The 14,060-nt window shown below is 41.1% G+C and overlaps 1 protein-coding gene across 2 annotated transcripts in view; it reads left to right on the forward strand.

The window, feature by feature from the left end:
- Positions 1 to 14,060, forward strand: part of CORIN (corin, serine peptidase) — a 268,435-nt gene that overhangs the window by 2,366 nt on the left and 252,009 nt on the right. Inside the window, exon 1 of one of the 2 annotated variants that reach the window (XM_067531206.1) lies at positions 10,724 to 10,823. The exons of the other annotated variant lie outside the window; for it this stretch is intronic. The gene's annotated coding sequence lies outside the window, so the exon portion shown is untranslated. Of the gene's footprint in view, positions 1 to 10,723; positions 10,824 to 14,060 lie in introns of those variants that run through there. 2 annotated transcript variants of the gene reach the window in all.

A 14,060-nucleotide genomic window follows, 5' to 3' on the forward strand; every position in this document is an offset into this window, starting at 1 on the left:
GAAAAGTTTGTAAATGTTGTAGTAGAATATTATGTTGTCCCCATTCTCCCCTTGATTTAAAATCCAAGTCCTTTAGCCACATCTCAGGGCAGAGGATTCAAAGATTCCAAGGCCAGAAGGGACCATTGTGATCATCTAATTTGACCTCCTGCATAGCACAGGCCATAGCAGTTATCCAAAAATAATTTCCAGAGCATTTTTTTTTTTTAGGAAAAAAAATCCAATCTTGATTATAACATTTCCAGTAATGGCGAATCCGCCAGGATCTGTTGTAAATTATCCCAACTGTTAATTACTCTCAAGGTTAGTTCTTTCCAATCTGAATTTGTCTAGCTTCAACTTCCAGCCATTGGAGTGTGTTATACTTTAGTCTGCTAGACTGAAGAGCCCATTATTAAATATTTGTTCTCCACATACGTACTTACAGACTGAAATCAAGTCACCCTTTAACTTTCTCTTTGTTAAGCTAAATAAATTGAACTCTTGGGTTCTATCACTATAAAGCACGTTTTCCTTTCTTTTCTTTTTAAAACTCTTAATTTATTTGGGAAGTTTTAACAAGTTTACAAATTCTTTTCATATAAATATCAGAATCAAAACAATCATCACAAGGGTTAGCTTTTGTTTAAAGAGACATTATACAAAAATACATTCAGATCTTTCTATTTAACAAAGTGTTACCATATTACACAATGAGCATCATTACAACACCTATAATATGTCATTTCTAGTGATTTTATTAAGTGAAATTTTAGCATAAACATATTTAACAGACCAGGCACATCTATCAAATATTAATATTAAAAAAATTGGACAGGTGTGGTTGGGCTCTTTTGCAGGTGAGTGTACTTTGTCTGAGTATTGAGTAAAAGGTAACCAAATATTTAAATATCTCTCTATTTGTCTGTCTTTTATAGTGCATATATAATTAGTGTACTAATTTTTCCATAACCAAAACCTCCCATATTTTTTTAACCGTTCCTCTGTGGTTGGACTCTTCCCTCCCCACCCCCAGTGAGAGGCTATCAATAGCCAAGCAGCTAGCTACTAGCATATGAGAGATTAATTCCTCATTTCCTCTTTTGTGACCATTTCCACTAGGAAGCCCCAGAAGGATTACAAAGGGATCATTTGGTAATAAATATCCAACCATTTGTGATATTCAGTTACGGATTGCATCCTAATACTTTCTAATGTTTGGACATATCCACTAGTATGCATAAAATCTCTTCTTTCACCACACTTTCTCCAACTTTTATCGACATTCAATCTCGCTATATTTTTAACTGACTAATGTGAGGTATCACTGAAACAATATCTTAAAGAAATTTTCTTTTTTCATGCTACAGACTGAGGTTGCTGGTCCTCTTTTCCAGGTCAATCCCTATTTCTCTGTGGGTAATTTATCTATCCACATCCTTTTCCCAGTGTGTCATATATGGAGACTTTTTTTGTTAGGAAACCTGTCTGCAAAGATTGATATAAATTAATTATAATTCTTTTGTTTCCTAATTGACCAGACACCATCTAGTTGAGAAACATAATTTGACTTGAAAGTACCAGGGGAGAGTGAGCCAATTAAAGTTAATTCTGATCTCTAAATAAGATAGAAAATTTTCTTTACTGAATAGCTGGCCAACCATGTGTATTCTATAGTTCTTCCAATGTTTGAGGCTTTCTGGTTCACAATTTGGGTTAACATCTGGATTATTTGCAATAAGTGTCATTGGTGAAGGGAAAGAACGTATCTTATCTCTAGTTCTGTCCCAAACCCATAGAATAGCTTTTGCTAAAGGATGTGTGTAAATTTCTGGAGGGCATATTTTATTAATCCATGGTAGCCTGGCGATGTTTATACTATCATAATTTTCTTGTTCAATAACGATCCAATATCTGACTGGGTTAGAGCACCCCAACTCTGCTACTGTTGAGCTGACTGGCATGATAACACCATAGAATATTTGAAACTGCTAGTCCACCTTGTTTAATAGGTCTGTACAAAATACCTTATTCTTGGCCTTTTCTTGTTCCATATAAATTCTACCATCATCCTCTGTATTCCTGCTAGGGATTTATCTGGGATAATCACAGAAGGATTTTGATACAAGAAAGATATCCTTGGCAGAATGTTCATTTTGGTTGTGGCTATCCTGCCCAACCAAAAAATTGTATACTTTCCCAGCACTTAGATCTTTGTTCATTTGCTGAAATAGTGGTTTGACATTTAAATCATCTAGATTTAAGATTTGAGATTTGAATTCCAAGGTATTGTATTTGCATCCCATTTTTACCCAAAAATTTTCTTAAGGAATGATTTTTCATGATTTTCTGGCAAATTTATAGATAGCATTTCAGGTTTGGCATAGTTTACTTTAAAATCAGATGCTTTCCCAAAGTCGTGGATTTCTTTAGCAACTAATGTTAGGGAAATATTTGATTTAGATAGAAATAATATTACATCATCTGCATATAACACTATTTTCTATTGTGTTCCTGAAAGTTTTATTCCTGTGATGGATTCATTGTTCCTTACCCTCTATGCAAAAGGATCCATGGCCAATGGCAAAAATAAAGGAGACAATGGACACGGCTGCGTAGTTCCTCTGGGTAATTCACATAGGACAGGTTTAACCCTATTAACTTGCACAGCTGCTTTTGGGCTGTAAAGAGCAGTTATCCACTTCAGGAACTGGGGACCAAAGTCCATATGACACAGGCCTTGAAATGGACAGTTCCACTTTGTTTTATCAAAGGTTTTCTCTGCGTTTAGTGGTAACATAAGAAATTGATCTTCTTTTAATCTGGCATTATGGATGATTCCAAGTACTCTCCAATTATTGTCTGACATTTGTTTATCCTTAATTAATCCAGTTCAGTCTAGATTTACAAAAGCTGAAAGCAAAGACTGTAATCAGCTAGGTAGTATTTTTATTAAAATCTTCATGTCATGATTCAAAAGTGATATGGGCCTATAGGAGCTGCATATTATTAGGTCTTTTCATCTTTAGGGAGGACAGCCACAGCAGCTTCTTTCATAGATTGTGGAAGCTCCTCCCCTAACAGAATAGTATTGATGGCACCTCTCAAGGGACATGCTGATACCCCCTTAAATACATTGTAAAATTCAGCTGGAAAGCCATCTGGAGTCTCACCACTTTTCATACTTGCTATTGTCTCTTAGAGTTTCTTCTTCTGTTATTTCTTTATATAAAGTTTCTTGATCAATTTGCTTATCTTTGGCAAGCCTGAAAGATAGTTTTGAATAACTCCAGAGCTTGCAGTCTATGAGGTATAGGGATTTTTAAAATAAGCCGTAAAAGTTGCATTTATTTCATCAGGATGTGATTGTTTTTAATTAGTGGAATAATATGTTGCTTTTGAATTCCTTTAGCTTTTGAACCAATAGTCTATCACTTCTTTTTCATAAAACTTCTGCTTTGTATACCCAAGGGCTTTTTCAGCAGCATCTGTCCTGCAACATATTCAAAGTCCCTCTAATATTAGTTAATTGTTGGTGGGTTTTTATGAATGTCTTGTAACTTTTTATCTCCTGTTCTAGTTCTATTTCTTCTTGAGCTTTTTCTTTTTTTTTTTTCCAGTTGAGAGGCTCTGCTTATCAACTAGCCCCTAAATACTGCTTTACCTACCTGCCAGAGAAAACATCTTTTTATATTATCTGTATTATTTATTTGAAAGTATCAAACAATGTATTCTTTAATTGCTGGAACCCGATGATTGTCTTGGAGAAGGAAGCAATTCATTTTTCAAAAAAAGTGATCTTTAGAACCAACCCAGTTATCCAATATTACTTCCCCTGGTGTATGATATGACCATGTAATGTTGCCAATTTCCGCAGATCTTTTCTAATGTTAAGGATTTAGATATTTACATTAGCTCTAGTAAAGTGTATAACTGATAAGGGTGTAAATAAAATATGTAATCTCTTTCTCCTGGGTGCTGTTCTCTCCAGCAATCTGACAGATGAAATTGTTGGCATAGATAAGTCAATGCTCCACCTGCTTTCATATGCCCATTCTTTTTTTTTTTTTTTTTTTAAATCAGATTTGTCCCGGTAAGGAATCAGTGTGCAACTGAATTTTAAAGAAGTCCTTAATATTTATTTATTTAGCTTTTGGTTGGGAGCATACACTGAGCCCAGTCTTATTAACCCAGCAGTTGTGCCCTTCAACAATATAAATCATCTCTCCTTAAATTGATCTTTAATTTGAAAAAATATATGTTTAGCAACTATTATGCCCACCCATTTTCTTTCGCAGAAACAAAAAATTTTATGCTGAAGCCAATTACTTCTCAGGCCCATAATTTGTCCTTCCTGAAAATGGGTTTCTTGAAGTAGAATAATCTGAGGTTTTCCTTTTTTAAAAATTATACCTGTTTTTTTCTTGTAATGACATTATTTAGCTTTTTGACATTCAAACATGTCACTTTAAAAGGAAGAACCATTGAGAATAACCATTTAGCTTATTGAAAAACTTCGAATTATTGTGATTCTTTAGCTACTAGATGGCATGAACCCTTGTGTTGTCAATGATTCTCATTTTTAATTGTTGCATTCATGACTGTGTGCCTCAATATAACTTGATTTCTTTGTAAACTTCCATCTCTATTTCTTGTATTAATTTCCCCCCCTTCCAGTTCCCTCCCCTCTCCTGGTGTTCCTCTTACTCTAAGGACAGGCTTACACTTAAAATGCTGCACTGGCACCGCCACACCAATGAAACTGCTGCGCCGCTGTAGTGCTTTAATGAAGACACTGTACATCGACAGGAGAGAACTTTCCTGTCAGTGTAGTTAAACTACCTCCCCAAGAGGCGTAGCTATGTCTGCAGGGGAAGTTCTCCCACCAACATAGCGCTGTCTGCATGGTAGGGCTAGGTTCATATAACTATGTTGCTCAGGGATGTGGATTTTTCACACCCCTGAGTGGCGTAGTTATAACAAAATAGGTCTGTAGTGTACACTAGAATTAAATCCAACCACAAATAAAATACCAACATGTAAAACAAAACCCAAATGACTGTACTTTGGGAACCCTAAACTCTCCCTAAAAGCAATCTAAAGGAGTTCAATCTCCAACTATGGCACCTTGCCCCTTACCCTTAGGGACAGATTATCATCTGGTAATTTTAGTCATGAGGAGGATTTACACAGAATTCCTAACGGCTCCTTGCCATTCCCTCTCTGTTTTCTCCAATCTTCTCCATCTTTCGCATCCTTCCCTCCTTCTCCACTCCTCTATTATTGTCCTTCATTTCTTCTCTGTTATAAAATACAGAACTCAGCTATTACTAATCACCCCAATTAAAGCAAATTTCATACTATTTTCTTGATAACAGTAACATAGTTACTGTTCAACCGTTCATTCCTGGTGACTCCCAGGAAGTCCCTTCTGGTTGGTCTTTAGGTTACTCATCAGGTATCCAAATTCTCTTGTTCAGCTTTACCTCTGCCCTTGCCAATACGGTTGGTAGAGTATTTTGTCTTTTCCTATCTTCTTTTTCCTGGATTTGACCATTTGCTAATAGTTTTTCAGAAATGTATCTGGAATTACTACCTCTGGAGAGTCGTTTTGTACATCTGAGATTTGGATTTCTATCGGAAGCAACTGGAGTGTGTTTTTTTCCTTGCTTAAAGTCTTTTATTGTATAATACTGATTTGTGAAGCTGAACTAAAGTTTAAATGGGAATACCCATCTGTAGCAGATATCTGCCCTCCTGAGTGCTGCTGTAATTTCCCCCAGCTCTTCTTCTTTCTAAAGTTAGGACAGAGAGTTCATGGAAAAATTGCTGCTTGTGGCCTTTGAGTATGAGCTCTGAGTGCTGTCTGGCTTTTTTCATAATTTCATAACTTTTCTGCTGATAACTATGAAGTTTCACAGTTAAGTCTCTGGGGTTTTTTATTACTGTATTCTTATGGGGCCCAGATAGGGGGAGTAGAGACCTATGGGCTCTTTCCACATTTACCTCTTCTAGAGAGTTCAGATGTCACAACTCAAGTTTTTACATACTCGATTGCATTTCCTCCTTCAGTATTTCCAGGCAGCCCCTTAATTCTGTTGTGTCTTCTCAATCTGTTGTCTATATAATCCAATTTAAGATACAGATTTCTCTGTGCTCCATCAGTGCCATGTGGTACTGCAAGAGGTTGGTTGTCAGATAATCTCTCATGGCCTTAAAATGAGATATTATCTACAGAATATTGCTTTGTTGGCCATTTGATTTTCCTCAGCCTTGGCACTTCTGCCTGATTTGGCTGCCATGTGTTTACTTGAAATCTGAGACGTCTCTTCATGCTGTGAGCCAGAAACAATCATCTTGGTGAAGTATCTTTTTAAATTTTCAGATTTTCTTGGAGAATTCATCCTCTGGAACTCTGTGTTCTGTTGGTGTTGGATTTTTTTGGGGGGAGGGCGTGAGGATCAGTAGGTTTTGGGGATCAAATAAGGTAGATTGCTTTGTTATCCCCTCTGAGCTCAGGCATCCATGTTATTTTAGACCCTGCTGGTCTGCCAAAGGTATGTTTTCTAATCCTTTAATCATTCTTGTGGATCTTATCTGAACCCTCTCCAGTTTATCAACATACTTCTTGAATTGTGGACACCAGAACTGGACACAGTATTTCAGCAGTGGTTGCACAAGGGCCAAATATAGAGGTAAAATAATCTCTATGCTCCTGCTTGACATTCCCGTTTATCCTTCCAAGGATTGCATTAGCCCTTTTAGTCACAGTGTTGCACATATTCATCTGATTATCCACCACAACTTCCAAATCTTTTTCAGACTCACTGCTTCCTGGGGTAGATCCCATAAGTATGGCTTATATTCTCTGTTCCTCAATATATAAGATTTACATTTAGCCATATTAAAATGCATAGTCTGCTTGCTCTCAGTTTACCAAGTGATCCAGATTGCTCGGTATCGGTGACTTGTCCTGTTCATTATTTACCACTCTCTCAATTTTGTGTCATCTGCAAACTTTATCAGTGATGAATTTATGTTTCCTTGCAGGTCATTAATAAAAATATTAAATAGCACAGGGCCCTGAACCAATCCCCATGGGACTTCACTAGAAACACATCCGTTTAATGATGATGCCCCATTTACAACTATTTAGTGACCTATCAATTAGCCAGCTTTTAATCCATTTAACATGTTATGTTAATTGTGTGTTATTTTAGTTTTGTAATCAAAATGTCATGCGGAACCAAGTCAAATACCTTACAGAATTCTTAATATATTACATCAGCACTATTTACCTTTATCAACCAAATTTGTAATGTTATCAAAATGATATAAAGTTAGTTTGACAGTATCCATTTTCCATAAACCCATGTTGATTAATTATTTAATTATATTACCCTCCTTTAATTCTTTATTGAGTCCTGTATCCATTATCTTGCCCAGGATTGATGTCAGATTGACCGGCCTATAATTACCTGGGTCATCTCAGTTACTCTTTTTACAATTTGGCACAACATCAGCTTTCTTCCAGCCTTCTGGAATATCTCTGGAGTTCCAAGACTTATTGAAAATGAACATTGAGTGTTTTAGAAAGAGTTTTCTCCCTTCAGGCCCAAATTCTCTTTCTGAGAAGAAGTGTTAGAGCCCAGCCCTGCAGCCTTTGCTAACATGAATGGTCCTTACTCAGATGAATAGTTCAATTGACTTTAATGAAACTTCTCTCATGAGAAAGGTTGCAGGCTGGTGCATGAGGTGGCTAAATTCACTTTTCCAGACTAGAAAAATCTGTGTTCATGCTATATTAATATCTGATAGGACCATTTTATGGGATTTTGCCTGTTAGTCTATTTTTGTTCCATCTGGTGGACACTAGAAGTATGACAGACTCTTGAGTTATGTTCTATGATCTCTATACATAAAATCTCATGACACTTTTTGCAATAATATGGGCATTAACTCCAGTGTTCCAATTTGTTTTCTACTTAGATATCGATTTTCACTTCAATCCCCTGTCTAGCTTCAGCTGAATAAAGTATTCTTCACTTCTCCTAAAAACATTGTTAGCACTGAATGGCTTGTGTATTGCACCCCAGAGGTAACTGCATCTTTGTGGTGGATAACTACATGTGTAGTGAATCAAAAGTATAAGGCACTCAATAATCCTTCAGGATGTGAGGTGCTATATAAATACAAGATTTATAGTACACATTTAACAAATATTTATGTATTACTGTTTGATAATATCTCAATGGAAAATCAAGCCTATGGTGAGATTCAGCAACTATTTAAAAAAATGCAGCCTTATTTTAATATAGTAGGATACATTTTACCGCTAACAAGGATATACAATAATGGTTTTAGCTCCTACCACTTTGTTCCCCCTCTAGATGTTACTGTCCCCTTGTTGCCCTGAATCCATTTTACAAAGCACATAATCTCATCATTGCTTATATGACATGAGCTGAGAGCTACAAATGGGCTGATGGACTAGGCAAAGAGAAACCTCACGATTGTAATTAACATTATAAAATCAATCAACCAGCTTCACTCTTCATTACTTGTCTGCGGTTTAGCGAAAATATCAACACACTGTGACAGCTAGCAGAGACTGGGGGTACTGAGATCCGGGTCATCCTCCTATTAGGATTAGGAGACTTGATGAATAGCAGCATTGGGATCTTGGGTAGGAGCACCTTTAGTGTGGATTCATTCAGGGATTTGAAAGAACTGCAAGATTGCTGGGCCCTGATCAGGCAATTCTGAATTTCCCACCATACAAAGTTCAAATTCTGCCTGGTAGATGAATCCTGTATTTCCAGCAGTATGTGTTAACCAAGGTGGCCATTCAGCCTGACAAACTTCAAGTGTTAATGTAAATTCTACCTGCTGTTTTGAGAAACACCTAGTTATAAGACTATTTACATGACTAAACTCTGGCTTCCTAGAAAACACATTATCAGATTCCACATTACAAGTTCACTATATGCTCATCCAGGAGGGCTCACAAATTTAAGGCCAGAAGGGACCATCAGGATCATCTAGTCTGACCTCCTGGATGTTGCAGGCCACAGAACCTCACCCACCCACTCCTGTAATAGACCCATAACTGATAGGTGAGTTACTGAAGTCTTCAAATCATGATTTCAAGACTTTGTAAGTTACAGAGAACCTACACTAGTTTAAACCTGCAAGTGACCCATGCCTTATGCTGCAAAGCAAGGCAAAAAACCTCAGTGAGTGAGTGAATCCCTCTCCCAGACAGAAATGGCTCTGGTAATTAGCAGGTATCAGAAGCACAATTATGGAACTCAGGTGAAAGGCAAGTGGATGATATGATCTTGTACTATGGTGGTTTCCCCAGTAGGACCATGCCTCTAAAGCACAAATCATCTGCACCAGTATTCTTACCACCCACTGGCTAACCTCAAATGGGCCATTTCAGACAAGTCCCCAATTCGTTAGAAAAGGTTTGCAAATAGTTGTAGCCTCCTTAGGTTGACCACATTTTCCAGAGAGAAAACGGGACACCATGTGGGCTAGCCCAAGACTTCTTTTCCCCACCTGAGGCAGGCATTGACGTTCCCCAGCCCTGTTCACCCCTCCCCAGGCTGTGCTGTCACCACTTGCTGCCCCACTTCCAGCCAAGATTGCACCGTACTTTTCTGGGGGCAAAACTGATCATCAGTTGGCAAGAGCAAATGGGACAGAACTGCCCAGTTTTTCCCCAAGAAGTCAGGTTGGCCGGGACAGGGCTTAAAAAACGGACGGTCTTGGCCAAAGCCAGAGCTATGGTCATCCCGAGCCGCCTCACTAAGCGCTCCATGGCTTGGCCCTCCCAGCCTGTGATCCTGCCACCTTCGAGGATCTTTTTCGAGGGGCATTACCCAGCGGCCCGGGGTTAGCAGGACGCTGAGCCTGCCAGGAGGAAGAGCGGAGAACTGGGGTGCACCTTCCCGGAGAGGGGCACGGAGGAGAAATGGGGGGGAGCGGCTCTGCTCCACCGCCCGGCTGAAACCCGCGCTCCAGCTAGGTTGCCTGTGAGTTGCCCCCCTCTGGCCGGCCCGGCTGGGCGGGAAAGGCAGCGCGGAGGGCAGGCGGCCGGGGCCAGGGAGCGCCACGCGCGGCCTTCCACGGGGATTCCCCGCTCCTGCCTGAGGGCAGGAGCCGCCGCCAAAGGTGGGGCGGGGCGGGGCGGGGAGCTACAGTCTCCTCCCGGCTCCGTTTCCCCCAGCCGGGCCAGGAGCTATGCTGAGCCTGCAGCTCCCCGCCATAAATAGCCCTCGCCCGGCTGAGCTGTCAGATTCCCCCGGCGGAGCCGGTCCCCTGACCCAGGCGCGGGCGGCCGGCCGGCAGTGGAAAGTCTGAACGCAGAAAATACCGCGTTAAAAATAGAGCAGCCGGGCGGCGCCGCCGGCAGGTCCTAGCGCCAGTGGTGAAGAGACGCTGCCCTGGCGAGACCCCGGCGCTGCACCGGGCGCTGTGGAGCGCGGACCCTCCGTCCTGCTCCGCGCGCAGCCAGGGCCCCTCCCGCCGCGGCGGCCCGGTGCAAAGGGGCCTGCCTGAGCCTCAGGTGCTCGTTTGCAGCTCGCGGTCCCCATTGGTTACAGGAGCTGGGCAGATTTGCGCTGGCAGTTCCATTGGGCGCGGGCCGCTGCGGCGAGCGAGCCGGGCAGCGCAGGTGTGGTGGGAAAAGGGAGGCAGTGTGGGAGAGCGCGTGGCTCCCTGTCCGAGCCCTGAGGGCCCTCTTCTCTCGCCTGGACAGGTGCAGAGTCACTGGCTCCCTTGGCATTACGGGGAGTCCCAGGTGCCCTGCGTGTGTCCCAAGGCCTGTGCGGAGCGAAGTAAGTGTCGAGCGCTTGTGACTCCTGGTAGCCCTGCCGGCAGAGCCGGCCCAGCTAAGGGAGAGAGAGCTGGAGTCCAGCATGCCTATTAGCGTTGGTAAGGGCTCGACATTTGATCCTGTGCATTGTGCAGGAGACAGAGGCCCACAAAGCTCGTTTTCAGCGCCCTGCTTGAGTTTGTAGAGCTGGAAGTCAGAAGGCAAACAGCCTTTTTACTGGGGATCAGAGCAGGTTTGAATACGGAATCACTGTCAGATAAAAACATATTAGAGAGACAAGCTGGTATCTTTTGTTGGACCAACTTTAAGAGAGACCAGCTTTGGAGACATACAAAGCTCTTTTTGTTATGCTGGGGGTGAACACAGAGTTCCCTTCCAAGTGGTATTGGTTTTCATTTAGTTTTATGATCTACAGATGCAAAAGAAATAGGCAGCCAAGCTCCAGGGTTCACTCTTCCTCCAGAAACTAACTCTTGTATTACTGAGGCATGAAGGGCACCTAAGCTCTTGTCTACTAAATTTTCAGAGGAAAGATAACAGATCTCAAGGTGACTAGGTACACAGTCTTCTCACACTTAATGGTTGCTTGATTCCTCAGGTGCCTTATTAATGTCTTTCCTTCTGCTGGGGACACCCCACCCTCCTGGGACCTCAATGTCATGTTATATGGTTTCATGGGGCCCCCTTTGAACCTTTAGGAGCCTGTTTTCTATACTACCTCTCTGAAGAGTGCCTTTTAGTAGCTATACTTCTAGCTTGATGAATAGGAGGGAGCCAAGTCTTCATCATGGGTCCACCTTATATGGTATTCCATCTGGATGAGGTGACACAAACAGTATGTCTTCACTGCACAGTTAACCTGGGTCTGAGACCCTGAGTTAGCTTCACCTGGTGTGAGTGTTCAGACAGCAAAATCCAAGCCTCTGTTACGGTGTCCTCACTATTTCTACACTCATCCGTGTGTGTTTGGGGGCATATCTCATGGTTCTTTGCATTGGGATGCTCTGGGATTATTTCCCAGGCAGCTGTGTCCATTGCAGGAGAACTTGTCTGTTCTATGCCCTTCCCACAATTTTCTCCAAAGGAGGATATCAGCAGTGAAGTGATTTTGGCTTCATCCTTATTGCAGAGTGGGTGGGACCCTGTCTTAGTTAAATTAGAGCTTGGGTCCTAATATATACCCCCAGCAAGTAAACTAGTCTGGGTTTAAAGCACTTTCAAATTCCATTTTCAAAGAACCACTTAGTAGAGTAAGTAACCATTCTTTTTCCTCACTATATGAGTTTCAGTGGCTGTGTGTGTGTCACAGTTCCACAGGATCTGCACTATGCCCAGCCTTTCAACAGTCCCTTGAGAGGACCCTTTAAGTGTCCCAAACCTCTAAAGGGTTGCATTCTGCCAAAAGACTAGGCCTTGTGGCCTCAATGCTTCAGAGACTGAGTCTCCAGCATTCCTGTTTCTCCTGGTGAACTCTGCCCAGTGAGTACAACTGAGGTAGACTTTTGCTCAAAGCCGCTAACTCCCCTCAGGGGCCAGTGCACTTCGGCAAGTAGGTATTTGCAGTGACACCATGCTGTGTTTTCAAAACAGAGTAGGTTTTAATAGTCAGCTGGGATACAGCATCAGGAAGTCCTTAGGTTAGCATACAGAAGCAAAAGTTAAGAAAGTGCAGACTGGCCAGTGCCAGAGCTTCACCCAGCAAAGCTGCTGTAGAAACCATCTTGGCTTCATATCTGTCTGTCTAAAGGTGAGAGCTTCTGTGTCTCTGTGAGGCCAGTTCTTATCATAGCTTCCTGTCACCTCTCAGTCCATTGTCCTCCTGCTGCATTGCCCTGCTGAGTTCATCTGTTCCTCCTGTCGGAACTTCACCTTGCTAAGTGTCAATTGTTCAGTCAATGGGGTTGCCATTGTCTTTCCAGATGCTCCACTGATATATGCTGGTTGCAGCCAGTCCTTAATGGCCCAGACAGTTATGTGACACAAGCACTTCATAATTTCCTGCTTTTACCCAGTAGCAGCTCCTCAACCCTTCTACACCCATGGGGTAGCAATATCAAGTCAAATGAGTTCTGCCATACCTATAATTCATAAAAACATTACAGAAAATTCTCACTTTTGTTACACTGTGTAATGGGATTCCTGAAAACTGCTGAGTTGTTCTGCATTGACATTAATATAGGTGTACATTTAGATAAGAGATATGAATCATGCTAAGCTGAAGTGAAAGGCCATGATGAAGACAGTATTTAAACTGTTTAGAAATTATTAACAACCCTCACCCCAATGAAATCAAAGTATTTAGACTTTTGGCTGATAGCAGCCTGGAAGGATTAAGTGCCTCGATGGTTTTCTTTTGCTTCCTCCTCATCATATGGTAGGAGTTTTGTGTGGGCTGTTTGTAGATCCTAGAGAAAATGTGAAAGGGAGGAAAAATGTTTTCTATGGATGAAATTCAAATCAGATAGTTTTTTACTTCCTGACTCAAGCCATGACTGCAGTAAGATCTTTCTTTATTGGGAGAATGATTTGTTGAATTTTTCTGGTTACTTACATTGATGGACTTGTAAGCATCGTAATGTCATTCAGGTGACTTTGGATAGATGTTTTTCTCTTGGGGATCCTATACCAACATTAAGACTTCAATATAATATCAAAGTGTCAATTTAAAAACAAATTACAAGAATATGAGTGCATTATTAACCCATTTAACCTTGAGTTCCTGTAGCAGCTCATTATTATCTGACTCATGAAACAGCAAATAGATTTGCTCTCTAGTCACCTCTCAATTACTTCTGTCAAGGTATCATTGTAGTTTAAAAATCTTTGTTTCCTTTCCTTCTTCCACTTCCACTGAAGCAAAAGATCAAGGTCTAAAGATTTCTGAGTGGAGAATCATGGAATCCTAATGAAAAGTGAATTATTCACCTATCTAAATTTTACAGTTAAAGAGTTAGCAACATATGTGTCGTATACTTCCACGTTTGTCTTTGGGAAGAGGGCTAAGTATAATAGGGATTTTAATACCCTGAGCTAGTGAAACTGTTGCTTTGACTTTGCACAACAGCCTTCCCTTTAGAAAGCAGATGTTGCTACTGCCCACCCCATCCCAGCTGTAGGACAATGTTGCATAATTCCATGTGCAAAAAAATTGTTAGTCCAAAGCTAAAGTAGTAAGCCAGAAAAGTCATATTTGAATCCTAAATTTAATTCTGCATTAACAAAACGTTATGGCATGCAG

This window comes from Emydura macquarii, unplaced genomic scaffold, assembly GCF_026122565.2.
Source record: "Emydura macquarii macquarii isolate MOO-44397 ecotype Brisbane River unplaced genomic scaffold, CSIRO-AGI_Emac_v2 contig_3128, whole genome shotgun sequence".
NCBI classification, from domain to species: domain Eukaryota; kingdom Metazoa; phylum Chordata; order Testudines; family Chelidae; genus Emydura; species Emydura macquarii.